The sequence below is a fragment of the Pleurodeles waltl genome, chromosome 1_2, assembly GCF_031143425.1.
Source record: "Pleurodeles waltl isolate 20211129_DDA chromosome 1_2, aPleWal1.hap1.20221129, whole genome shotgun sequence".
NCBI lineage: Eukaryota > Metazoa > Chordata > Amphibia > Caudata > Salamandridae > Pleurodeles > Pleurodeles waltl.
This window is the reverse complement of record NC_090437.1, coordinates 57,178,446-57,193,137: the sequence shown is the minus strand read 5'-3', so window position 1 is coordinate 57,193,137 and position 14,692 is coordinate 57,178,446.

The following is a 14,692-nucleotide window of genomic DNA, read 5'->3' as shown; positions in this document are numbered from 1 at the left end:
ACCCACAACACTATAAAACACACACCCACATTACCAACAACCCCTTACAATGAACAATTTTGGAAGAAGCCGAGAGAGAGAGATTAGCAAACACAACATCAGCATCAACAGACACACAACACCATCACTCATACAACATCCACGCACCTCAAACAACAGACACCAACACATCCCCCCACACATCAGAACAGACAGCACCTCACACATCACCCACACCACATCATGGCACCTCAAAGACACCCCAGGTTTTCAGAGAAGGAGCTCAGGGTCATGGCGGAGCAAATCATCCAGGTAGAGCCACAGCTTTTTGGATCACAGGTGCAGCACACCTCCATTGCTAGTAAGATGGAGCTATGGCGGAGAATCGTCGACAGGGTCAACGCAGTGGGACAGCATCCAAGAACATGGGATGACATCAGGAAGAGGTGGAACAACCTACGGGGGAAGGTGCGTTCAGTGGTATCCAGACACCAGATTGCTGTACAGAGGACTGGCGGTGGACCCCCACCTCCTCCCCCACAACTAACAACATGGGAGGAGCAAGTCTTGGCAATACTGCATCCTGAAGGCCTCGCAGGAGTAACAGGAGGACTGGACTCTGGTAAGTCATATCTTTACTAATATATCCCCCACCCCACCTGCATGCCATCACATACCCCCACCCTTACCCTCACTCCCATCACTCCATCATCTCACATATGTCCCACTATCACAACCCACACATCCCAATACCAAGGCCCTGCATGCAACACCTATGCATGGACCACCATCACCAAAGCATGTGCAGTACAGATACCCACATAGATTCCAAATCAACTATCACAAAAGGGCAAACACAATTATGCAAGCACAGGAGTAGAGGGTACCTCACCCAATGCACAAGATGGCACACACACATACTAAAACTATGCATTTACACCCCAACAAGACCCATACCCAACGCCACAGGACAGGAGGTGACAGGCATATCCAGTCCCCCCACAGAAGAGGTCCACAGTGATGACAGCAGCTCTGCACGCCTTGATCAAGATGACCAGCCCGGCCCATCAGGGACATCTGGACAGTCGGTTCCCCTGCCACTGTCACAAGCCACCACAGAACCTCCCCTCAAGAAACACCACCACAGCACCCACCCAGGGGGCCCATACCTCTGTCCCCAGGACACCTCAATCAGCAGTGTGTCCACCACTACAGGGAACCCAGGCAACCCCACCAACCCAAGAAAATCAGGGACCTGGGGTCAGTGGCAGTGGGCACACCGTTTAGGGGACAGAGGCACAGGATAACAGCGAAGCTGGGAGGACTGCTGTGGGACAGGGGGAGGACAGGCCCAGAGAACCGACACTCCACGAGGCACTCTCCAACATCATGGGAGCATACCACCATTCCCAGGAGACCATGGGCATGGTACTGGCCAAGTTTCAGGAGACTCAGCGGCTGCAGGAGGAACATTACCTTCGGATTAGGGAGGACTTGAAGTACATCAACAACACCCTGGTCACCATGGCAGGGGTGCTGGCAGACCTTGTCAACACCATGAGAGGCACAGTGGCACACAAACGGGCCCCTGACACTAGCCTGGACGATGAACAGCCCTCCCCCAGCGCTAGTGGACAGGCGGCACCACCACAGGACCAACAGGCCACCAGCACCCCAACCCCTGCAGAAGGAGAACCACCCCGAAAACTGTCCCTGAGATCCAGGAACAAGACAGAGAACATTGCCAAGCCCCCACCAGGAAATAAGATCCTCCTGAATGTCACCCTTCTGTCCCACTTTGTCACCTTGTCCACCTTAAACTGCCATTGCTCCCCTTCCTATGCCCCATTGGACAATGCACCTGTGAGACCAAGAGACACCATCACCCAGGCCCATTGCACGTCCCCTCCACTTATTAGCACAGAAATAAACACCCTTGAATCACAAAACAATCTGGAGTCAGTCTGTGCTTTCACAAATGTGTAATTGCAACATCTCAGAAATATAGCAATGTCAATGTACTTGTTCAGAATACCTATGTTACACAGTTGTAGATCAGCAGTAAACATAGCAGAGGGCACAAAGTGGGACCCAGATCTGTGAAATGGAAAGCCAAAGTGACAACTCAGGGTCCATACACAGAGGTAAAAAGGCAGATTTATGCTAGGTCCTACAATAGTAAGAGACGTGGGAAGCAGTTCCATCCTCTTACCTGTGTCTCACTGGAATTATTGCATGATGATATTGTTTCGGTTGTCTACATCTTCTTCTTCTGCCTTCTCTTTCTCACTCTCCACAGGCTCCACAGCTGCCACAAGACAATCATCAGGCCCATCCTCCTGCAGAAAAGGCACCTGGCGTCGCAAAGCCAGGTTGTGCAACATACAGCAGGCACGATGATCTGGCACACCTTCTTCGGTGAGTAGTATAGGGATCCACCTGTCAGATAGAGGCACCGGAATCTGGCCTTCAGGAGGCCATAGATGTGCTCTATTATACTCCTAGTTCACCCATGTGCCTCCTTGTCGCGTTCCTCCGCCCTTGTCGTGGGATTCCTCACTGGGGTCAGTAGCCATGACAGGTTGGGGTAACCAGAGTCACTTGCAAATATTGAGGGACAACTGTTAGACATCCTCCAAACATTAGGGAATCTCCCATACCCAGACAGGAAATGAAACTGTGTGGGGACTTTAGGCTCACCTATTAGCCACACACGGTGCCTCTGGAGTTGCCCCATCACATAAGGGATGCTGCTATTCCTCAAAATGTAAGTGTCATGCACTGAGCCAGGATACTTGGCATTCATATAGGAGATGTACTGGTCTGCCAAACACACCATCTGCACATTCATAGAATGGTAGCTTTTGTGGTTTGTGTACACCTGTTCATTCCTGCGGGGGGGGCAAATGCCACATGTGTCCAATCAATGGCACCAATGATGTTGGGTATATGTCCCAGGGCATAAAAGTCACCTTTCACTGTGGGCAGATCCTCCACCTGAGGGAAAACGATGTAGCTGTGCATGTGTTTCAGCGGGGCAGATAACACTCTGGACTATATGTTAGAGAACATTGGCTGTGACATCCCTGATGCCATGGCTACTGTTGTTTGAAAGACCCACTGGCCAGGAACTGGAGTACTGACAGGACCTGCACTAGAGGGGGTATTCCTGTGGGATGGCGGATAGCTGACATCAGGTCTGGCTCCAACTGAGCACACATGTCCTGGATTATTGCACAATCAAGTCTGTAAGTGATAGTTATGTGTCTGTTTTCGATTGTCGACAGGTCCACCAGGGATCTGTACACCGGAGGATGCCACCATCTCATCACCTGCCCCAGTGGACATGCCCTATGAAGGAGAACGGTGAGCAGAGGGTCATACACCACAAAGGTTCACAAGGCTGTTTAGCACAAACGTTACATTTTCTCTATGTGCCTTTGTCTGTCCCTACTCCTAGCCTAAATAGGTGTGATGCAGTTAGTTGGCCTCCCATGTGGCCCCCTGAAATGGCGGCTGCCTGACCTGTAAGGTTGGACAAGGGGAAATGAGGTAACTGCGCTGGAGTTGTACACCGTCGTGGTAGGCGGTCAAAGACCGCGGCGCTATTCAGCATTGGTTATCATTGGGCCCTATGGGAGCCAATGACAATGTACGCCGGGGTTGACAGTATGCACTGCCGCGGACGTGACTGCCATTTTCTATCTGTTCACTCACCTGATACCTGACCTTCAACAGGAGAGGACCTACACTGCAAGTGCTGCTGTGACCTATGTCTGGAAGAGACAATGGCTACAGTGTCTGGGGAAAGGGCCCCTGCCTTCACTTCGGAGGAGTTGGACAGACTAGTGGATGGGGTCCTCCCCCAGTACACCAACTGTACGGTCCTCCAGACAAACAGGTGAGTAAACTGTGTGCATGGTGGATGGCACATGATTGTATGGAGTGTCGTGGATGCAAGAGACGGGGTGGGTGACAGGCCAGCATGTGAGGATGGTGTGTGTATGTATTTCTGGGCCAGGGTGGGAGGTTTGTGGCCAATGTGTGAGAAGAAATGTACGGGGAGTAACATCCAATTTTACTTCACTTTTCCTCTAGGTCAGCGCCCACCAGAAGAAGGGTATTTGGCGTGCCATCGCCAAGGAAGTGCGGACCCTGGGGGTCTACCATAGACGGAGCACCCACTGCCAGAAAAGATGGGAGGACCTGCGCCACTGGACCAAGAAGACGGCGGAGGCCCAGCTGGGGATGGCCTCCCAGTGTGGAAGGGGTGCCCGTCGCACCATGACCCCCCGATGTGCCGGATCCTGGCGGTGGCATATCCAGAGTTGGATGGGCGCTTGAGGGCATCACAGCAGCCACAAGGGGGTGAGTACACTCTCATTCAACTGACTCTGCGTGCTTGACGAGGTGTCTGGGTGGGGGAGGTGGGCTGTGGGTTCCCCTAGGCCAGGGCAGATGCACAAAGGTAGATACACTGATTTGCAGCCTCATTCCCAGTTCAACCCCAAAGGTGGTATTTCCCCTCTACACCCAGTCAGGCTCCTATGGCTTCCATCTGTGTATAAAATGGTTCTCGACAGAGTCCCCTATGGGCATGTGCTTTTCCCCTGCTCTGTCAGTGCATGGCTTAGTGCACAGGGCTGCTCCCTGTGTGTTGTGTCCGCCAACGGTAGTGGTGTTGCAGGCTTTGACCATGTGTCTCTTCTGTCTTCCCCCCACTTTTTGTTTTGTTACCCTGTCCTTGTGTGCATTAGCATCATCTGTCGGAGGAACAGTGGCACCGGAGCAGGAGGGAGCTGCATCCCACATGGACCTGGAGGGTGAAGTAATGGAGATCGAAGGCACCAGTGGGACGGAGGGCGAGGGGAGCTCCACGACGGGGACAGGAGCAGACACCAGCGACAGCGACTCCTCCTCTGATGGGAGCTCCCTTGTGGTGGTGAGCACCTCTGTGCCCACCGCATCAACAGGTACAGCCGCCACCCCCTCTACCAGCACCACCCTCCCAGCAGCCCCTCATCGAGTTTCCCATGCCTGCTCACCCCGGAGGGTGGGCATCTCCTTCTCTCCAGGCACCTCAGCCCCTGCCCCAGTCAGCCCTGCTGCCGTCAGTGAGGAGGCTATTGACCTCCTGAGATCCCTCACTGTTGGGCAATCAACCATTTTGAATGCCATCCAGGATATTGAGAGGCATTTGCAGCAAACAAATGCATACCTGGAGGGCATTCATTCTGGTGTGGCGGCCCAACAGAGAGCATTTCTGGCTCTGGCCTCAGCACTGATGGCAGCCATTGTCCCTGTGTCCAGCCTCCCCCCTCCAACTTCCTCTACCCAGACACAATCCCCTCTACCTCAGCCTGTCCCAGCACACCATCAGACTAGCATGCACATTCATCAACACACAAGAGTGGAAATAGCAAACATAAGCACCACACATTCCACAGGCACTCACACAAGCACCATCCCCATGCAGAAACACCAACATCCACTGCCTCCACTGTGTCCCCTCCCTCTACGTCCTCCTCCTCCCTCCCTGTCTTGTCTCCACTCACACCTGCATGCACTACATCTTCATCCACTACCTTCATCCCCAGCACGCCCATCACCACACACCGCTCACGTTCAATCACCACCCCCACTACCATTCACACATCCCCTGTGTCCTCTCTCAGTGTGTCTGTGAGCCCTCCTCCCAAACTACACAAACGCAGGCACACACCCACCCAACAGCCATCCACCTCACAACAGCCTCCGGCCCATGCATCTTCACACAAACTTCAGCAGCCGTACACCTCTTACAACCACTACCTCTTCCTCCACTCTCAAACCCCCTTAATCTTCCCATCCCAGTGTGTCTAAGAAACTATTCCTCGCAAACTTTGATGTCTTCCCTACACCTCCCTCCCCATCCTTCCCCAAGGGCCAGGATGTCCAGGTCCCAGCCCAGCACCTCAGCCACCAAATCATCCAGCACAGTGGTCTCAGCAAGTCTGGTCACATCGCGGGCGGCACCCATCAGGGCTGCCAGTGTGCCACCTAGCGAGGCCAAGGAGCAGGCCATTCTGACACCTGCCAAGGTGAAGAAGGTGCCCACTTTCCAGAGGGAGAATGCACACCTACAAGCAAACAAGGCCTCCTCCAGGCTAAAATGGGACAGCGGAAAGGCACCAGCAGCGACAATGAAGGCGGGGAAGGGACACAAGCCGAAGAGCAGGTCAGGACAGGGCACAGAGGCTCCGGCTGAGGGACCAAAGTCACCCCTTCTGTCAACCAGAACATCAACCTGTACGGCGGTGGACACCGCCACCTGCACATCTGCTGCCTCAGCAACAGTCCACAGCATCATCCCCAGTGGGCAGCCGTCCGAGGCTGCAGGAGGCATCCTGCTGTGTCCCTCAACAGGTGCAGACACATGCACCACTTCCAGCACCTTCGCCACAGACACTGCCGCAACCACCGCCACCAGCCCCGTGACGTGCTCAGACAGTGCCACCACAGCTGACATGGCAATCATCCCCAGTGGCCAGCCGACCGAGGCTGCAGGATACGTCCTGGACCCTGCCCAGCGTACATGAGGCATGACTCCCAGCAGTTTGTACCTGCATGTGGCAGGCGAAGTCGCAGAAGGTTGGAGTGTGTCTCTGCCTCCATAGAGTATCATGCTACCTGTTCCCAGGCAATCTCGTGGCATACACACCCAGGTGAGGGAATGGGACCTGCCACACTGCATGTGAAGCACTCTGGGCACAAAGCCTCCTCCAGAACCAGTGGAGATTCACATCCACTACCTCAGTCCTTGGCAGGATGAAGCACTCTGGGCACAAAGCCCCCTCCAGAATCAGTGGAGATTCACATCCACTATCTCAGTCCTTGGCAGGATGAAGCACTCTGGGCAAAAAGCCCCCTCCAGAACCAGTGGAGATTCATATCCACTACCTCAGTCCTTGGCAGGATGAAGCACTCTGGGCACAAAGCTCCCTCCAGAACCAGTGGAGACTGTTATCCACTTGTGAGACTGTGGCTTTGCACTCCTCAGGATAAAGCAGTGGGCAACCCACCCACTGGAGAGACTTGAGAGACTGTGGCTTTGCACTCTCCAGGATAAAGCAGTGGGCAAACCACCCACTGGAGACTTGAGAGACTGTGGCTTTGGACTCCCCAGGATAAAGCAGTGGGCAAACCACCCACTGGAGAGACTTGAGAGACTGTGGCTTTGCACTCCCCAGGACCAATCAGTGGGCATGGAGCCCCCTCGTGGAGCAGTGGAGTCGTCCGTACATCTGGCTGAGGTGCCCCCCTCCCCCTTCCCCTTCCCCTGAGGTGCCTGTTTATTTTCCATCTGATGCCCCTGCAGTGTTCTCTCCGTTACGAGTCAGGTATCTTGTGTGGGCTTCGCCCATGCATTTTGGGACACTGATCCACGGACAATGATTTCATTAATATCTGGACTTGTGTAGTTGGTGTACATATTTGTATATACTGATATTTGAATTTGGCCTATCTGATATTTCAATGATTACACTCATTACCACCATTTCATTTTGTCCTTGTGTTCTTCCAGCGGGTGACGGGGTGTATATGTAATGTTGTTTCATGTATTCGTGTGTATGGCATTGTGGGTGAGGGTCGGGGTGGGGGTGTTGCGTGTGTGTGTCATTCTCTTTTCCTTTCCCCTCCCCTATGTGCTAGGTGCAGTACTCACTGTGATCGTCACCGGCGTGTTTGCTGCTCCTGATACAAGAGGAGGTAGACCAGCATCGGCAGGACCTGTAACTCGGGCTCCATTGCTTCCTGGTTTTTCATAAAGTGTCGAAAAGTGAGTGGTTTCCGTTCCAAGTCCTGTTTTCACCGTGCTTTTGATGGCGTTGGTACTGCCCCAGAAAAGGTGGCGGATAGGCGTGTTGTAATACAGTGGGCGGAACCTTGTGTTCCGCCTGCCTGTTAGCGGTTACCGCCACGGTGTTTGTTTCTACCACTGTGGCGGTCAGAGTGTTAAAGTGGCTGTCTTTGTTGGCGGTTTCCGCCATGGTCGTGATTCCATTTTTTTTCCGCCGGCCTGTTGGCGGGATTACCGCTGCTTTAACACCAACCGCCAGGGTTGTAATGAGGGCCCAAATCTTGTGCGTAAGATAAGCCCACCTGAAAAACCAATCAATAGGATCATGGATATTTCTAATTAGTGAGATGCTTTGGAACTTGAAAGGGAGTCCATCTGTTACCCTGAGTCTGTTAGCTTTGTTAGTCTATCTAGTCACTCACTGCTAGGGCCAGTCTGGATGCTGTTCTCTGTTTCTTCTGAATCTCTCCACCCTTTGGCTAACCTCTCATGAATAAAATGATATTCTTAATTGCCCTATTTGCTTATGCTGTTCAGTACTGATATGCCCAACCAATTCTGAACTGCTGACCTGTCCTGTGTGCAGCCAGTGTTCTGCACGTCCTCGTGCTGCTGTCTACTGATGCCGGGAGAACGTTAACATTCTGTCTCATGAATTATATCTGTCTGCTGTCCCATGAGGAACGGTATATCTAAATGTGGTTTATTGTTTCCTTTTCCGGTTAGATACTTACACCAGCATATTTTTATAGTGAGCTGCCCTAATTAGATCATTTTTTCAAATTATTTTTGTCCTTTTCTTTTGCTTTTTTTCCACATGTATTAGCCCATTCCCACACATGCAAGTTCGAATTTGTCTTAGTGTAAGAAATGGCCCAGCCCTAAAATTTGATGTTATTAACTGAATTTTGATAATTTGCTGATGTCACCATTGTCTGCTTTGAAATTTGATGATGTGCATATTGTGGTTTTGCTAATTTATGTCATTCTTCTAGAGTGTTTAACAGTATTCATGTTTAGTTGGTAAATCTCTTTAGACGCTTCAGTTAGCCTATGGGTTTCATGTATGTTTATAACTTAGTTTTGCTCACCACATATGTTATCTTGATATTGAAATTGTATAATGCTTTGAAACTTTCTTCAATTTGGAGTTTGATTTAATGCAAAACTTTCCATTGTGTTGAAAATTGTTTATGGTTTCTATTTTGTTGATTTGTGTTGAATTGAATCTGACTACTACACTCCTCACTAAGTCGGAAGATCCAACTGTGTTCTGGGGGTGAGAAAAGGTAAGGGGGTCTCAACTGCGCGCTTGTGGTTTCTGACCCCAATGCGGGAAGAGGACCTCCTTGGGTGCACCAGCACATTTAAGTGCTCTACATTTAATTTCAAATCATCATATCTGCAAGTTGGTCTTGGACTGTACTAAAATCTAGGGATCCACCCACTAGGCACCCAGCTATCCGAACCTGCTATAGGGCTCTATTCAAGCATCTTCAAGCGTATTCTTGGTGGGTGATATATGAACTTTAGATTATAGATTTGTTATGTGGCGATACTTGCAGTGTTCCCCAGACAAGAATCCATTTTCTTGTCACATTCCATGAACCATGTACAATTTTCTGAGCTGAATGGTGCATTCGGAAGATGTATATACAAGTTCTTGTATCCCGATTCTTCGTGTAAGTGATGCTACTAAAAACAGTTATTGCTAATGCCCCAGTTTTGACCTCTACACTCTAGAAGAGAGCCTACTGCATTGAAAAATAGTGAATGGGGTTATTTTGTCGTAATTGGACTCTTGCTCGCAGCAAGACTGCTGGTATGGGGATGACAGCACTTTTGTTTGAATGCGACTAGGCCAATCCTACAACAACTGTTGGCCCAACCCTCCCAGCTCACAAGCAGAACTTCACCAAAAACCCAAACAGTAAAAGGGGATTTTGTAGCAGCCTTTACTCATGGACTCTAGAGTGTGACATCTCAGGGGACTTATGATTAAACAGAGAGTACCCTTTTCTCACACGAGTAATAAGTCTCAGTCACACACAGGCAATGAAGGAGATGCAGTGAAGTTTTCAATAGGTTTTATTAACAAGACCACAATCTACTGTAAAATGCATGAGCTGCAATGATTAGGATAATGAACAATGCAAGAAGCAGAATTATGAAGATGAAAGTTGTGAAGACAAAGACCCCCACCATCTTGCAATAACATGAAACCCTAGCATGGAGGACCTAATCACTAACCTGAAGAGATCCAGGTGTAATAAACCTAATCTGCCAGTCCAAGGTCTATGAGTAGCGCCCCCCAACACTTGTTACCTTGGAATGAGGTCTTTACATATGACTCTGTGGGGACAAGAAGGCTGTATCTGCATCAAGATGACATGCAGCATAGATGGCGGTGATAGCATCTGGTAGGAATCCCTCTGATAACATTGTTTTCATGAGACGTATTTATACAGATCGTGTAGGACCCCTGACACAGGTACGTTCCTGAACAATAGATAAGGAGGCAAGCTTGGGGCTTGGGGCGGCAATTACATAAACAATTCCCTCCAAAGGTACATTATGTACCTGCCACCTGTAAGTGGGAAAGGGACATGATGTGAATACCTATGTATATCACTTGTCTTAGAGGCTAATAGTGACGCCTTCACCGAGTGGCACTGATAACATGAAATCAAAACATCTTCCTAACTATAAACATAACAGCCATTTTGGAAGAAATAATGAAATAAATGCGCTAAAACAGAGCAGGCTAAGTAGGTTAAAAGTCACTAGGTGATTGGGACACAGGTCTGCTAGCCAGTAGGCTAAGAGAACTCCTGATTCCCAATACAACTAAATAGGATACACTTCATCACCACATTGTCGGAACAAGTATGATGCCATAATGATGACACCAGAGAAGGTCCATGAACTCAGGCTAAAATGCCCTGAACTAAAACAAGCTAAAATCTTTTTGAAATATTATTACAATCTTATTAAAAATGATTTAAAAATAGCTAAAACATACTAGATAAAATGTCGACCATGACAAGCACAGCAGGCCAAAGTTAATTCGATCAAAAGGCAATTTTTGCATAAGTTTGACATTTTAGAATAAAGCCATTAATCAAATTCATTAGTCATGATCTTGGAGAATGTCTCCAAAATCATCAAAAGGAAGTGCATCCAGGAATGAATTCACATCGCCAGATGTCAGAGCGATGACAGGATTGGCAGACAGATCCACGGAGCATAAGTGAGCAGCAGTCTCAAGCGCAGGATCACCTGCAAAGACAGCACCATCCAAAGTGCCTGAAGGAGCCAGATAGTTCACAAAGGGTGGCTCCTAAGTGGCCACGTGAATCAGCCTCAGACTCATGGAGCATGACTGTAAAGGAACCCTCATCGGGAACACCAGCAGTTCTTGGTCCACAGGATGCACTGGTGGAACAGCAAGGCGCACTGAAGGTAGACACTCAAAGAGGCACCATGTGCAATGGAAGACATGCTGCACGCACCATAGTATTGGCCGGAATTACAGTGACCAATCATGCTCCAAGTCCTCCAGCAACGGCGCACGTGTGATCATGGAACAGCTGGGCTGATGGAAGTAGTTTCATCACTCCGCTTAGCTGAGAAGGCACAACCACTGCGTATTAAGAACAGCAGCAGTATTCCGCCAATCAATGCCAAATTCACCAGAAAACTCTATCCATTCACCTGAATAGAGTGAATGGATAGCTGATGGAATGACTCCGAAGACAGTCTGGAAGATGGAAACATATCCAGATCCAACAGCCTTAAAGAAGTGTGCAATCCCTGTAGTGCTTGAAGCGTTAACTGTTCTGGATACCAGCTCTCCAAAATGTTTAGAGAAGTTAGTATTTAATAAGTATTGTATCTTGGCTGATGATCTTGCTATCTGAAGATCATACGTCTCTCTAGCCAATGTCACACCACAACTTGTTTCTGGAACAGTAGCGCCCTTAGTCTGCTCAGCTTGTCATAATTTATATTAGTAGTATCAATGTGTGGCTACATTTCTGCTACTCTTATCTCTTGTGTGGGGGGAATAGAATATGTCCACAACAAGTTACAATCTTGGAGACTGACTTTGTGTAGGCAAACCCTGGTCTCATACCGCAACAGCTCTGTTAGTTCAGGACCACATAAATTCGATTTGAAAGAATATGAAATGCTGTACGAATCAAAGGGGCAGGAGTACCCTTCAGAAAACAGGCCAAGTCTGCAGCCTCCGCATTGCAAAGGCCATGAAGGGACACCTGTTTACGGATCATAAAATGACTAATAGTACTCTCATATTCGCTCTGTTTTGCCGTTCAGACATTTATATTCAAAGGGAAACTCCCACTCTTCTTTAATGTAGATATCTCCGAGCCGCTCGTATCTGCCCACGGCAAGATGTTTCAAGCATTTGGTGAAACGAAAGGTGGAAATTTGCAGATTTATAATACCGTGTACGAGCCATACTGTTGATCAACTTTCTGAAACCGTGAAAGGCAGCTTTTCTAACTTTTCTATAGGAAGCAAGATAAAACACCCTTCCCTTTTAGCCATTGTCTATTGCTCTCTGGATAAAATAAAAGCAGCAAACAGGTCACTACTGTTAATGTATTTCCATGCAACGCAGACATTTTTCAGAATCAGTAACGTCCAGCCTAACTGCATGATGGAACGCAGCTGATTTTGCCCATGATGGAGTAGGGACATGTCATTTTGAATGATGTCAATCGCAGATTACATTATATTATTCTGGATGTATATTCTGTTGGGTTGGACAGATTGATGCCAATATCAACAACAGCTAAAGCCTTTTCCAAATTTTCTTTATCTATCTGCCTTAAATGTGCGGCTGCTTCCATTCAAGAAAGCTTCCAGATCTCATTGTACACAGCACACAAGAAAAATTTACAGCGTGGGTTTCTTGGACCTAGCAAGAAATCTTGGAAGTCTATGTCTTCAGATAGTGTATTATGATGTTCTTTAACTGCTGCTAAGGTGTTAGTCTGTAACCATTGTTGGCACAATTTACCCACACTGTATGTGGTAACTATGCCAGAGTGTTCACACGAAAGCGAGGGTCCAGGCGGCTAATCTTGAAACCCCCTAAGGAATTAACAAAATCCCCCTGACACCCACTTGTGTCTATTAGCCACAGTAACTACCCGCTGGGACTGGAAAATGAAGAATTATAGGTACCAGCCTGAACCTTTGCATCTAATTCTTCCTCTGTGATATTTAGGAGGACTGCTGTTGAATTTGGCTGGTGTGGGGATCCTGGGTGCATTCATTGCCTTCATTTTTGCCAACCCTAGGTAGGAGGTCTGCTGAACTGTGTCTCTTAAAAATATAATTTGAACAGGAATAAGGCATACTCTAAACAAATCTTCCCTACCCTGAATTTTCCAATCGTGGGCTCCCCACACACTCAATAGTGTTCTTCCAGTATTCGTATCCTTCAAATGCAAGTCGGTAAACAAATGAATATGAATTGATCAATTTACTTTTTGTTAGCAAACTCTTCCTAATTTTAGAAGGTGGTAACTTGAAGTAGTATGTCTCTGCATTTTAATGTCATGCACAGAACAATATGCAAATTTATCTGAATAATGCTTTGGGTTCCCCACAGGTGGAGTTGAACAGTGTTCCCACTGTGTGTAATTAAATACTGGTCTATGTCTTGCTACTATGTGCAGGTAGTAATGTCCCCATTTATTATAAAAGAACATTTCCCCATAATTCTTTGTGTTAGACTACACATCATCACTTATAAATACAGTATAGTCATGCAGCTCAGCAAGCGTTGAATCAACTTTTTGAACATCCCAGTCATCAGAAAGAACACCAGGTATAATTACATGAGTCATAAAAACGTTAAATACATATGGAATTAGAATGACCTCAGTAGGCCCATATATATCAAATGGAACTTTATCCCAAACAATCCCATCTGGAATTGGTACTGCTGAAATGTTCACAAGGGACAAGTCTCAGGTGCGGATGAAGTCGAAGAAAAGTCATCAATGTCGATGAAATACCCAGAAGCAGTTTCTGAAAACACAGGACCCAGTTAAATACTGTTGAATGGATCCACTTTGTGTGGATGTTCATAGCAGATGATGTTGACTGTTTTTGTTGAGTTGAAGTAGAAGACAGCCACATCTTGGACTGTTGTTGCTGGTGAAGTGGTTACAGGAATCAGCAAAAGCTCGTTTTTTACCCTCCCCATGCTCGAAGAGGCATTCGTAGCATTGTTGTACATGCTGGTGTAGGTAGAAGAGTTGTTGTTTCTTTTTTTGAGGAGGTATGTCCTGTTGGGTAGTGAGAGGGGACTGGGAACTACCCAAGGGACCTCTGGGTGTACTGTGCAGGATCAGCCACATGGTAAAGTTTGATGTTGTCAATGGAGACAAATCGGTTTGCTTTAGAGCCTGGCAGCAGTGATAAGATGACTGTTCTGGTTCCTTGTATTCCCGTGGAGTGGGCAGAATCCTTTCTTCACAGCATTTCCTCACAAACCAGATCCCTGACTTTAGTAATCCAGCCTGCAGAAGTTGTTGGCAAATCCCCTATTCTGAAGGTGGCAGCACTGACTGATTAACTATCATCATGGAATTGCTGAAGCTCCCTTAGGACAGTGAGATGTTCATTTATGTTAAAAGGTGTATCTGCTTCCACCAAACCAGGGCCATCCAGATCTGGGACAAACATAGGTATCCGAAAAAGGACCTCATAAGGAGTACGTCCTCCCAAGGACTGTTTTGCCAGATTATTCATTGCTCTCTGCACCCCATATCGGGGCTGAGGCTGGGGTGTAGACCTAATAGGTTTTACATTGTAAGAAGAATCCTTCTCCCA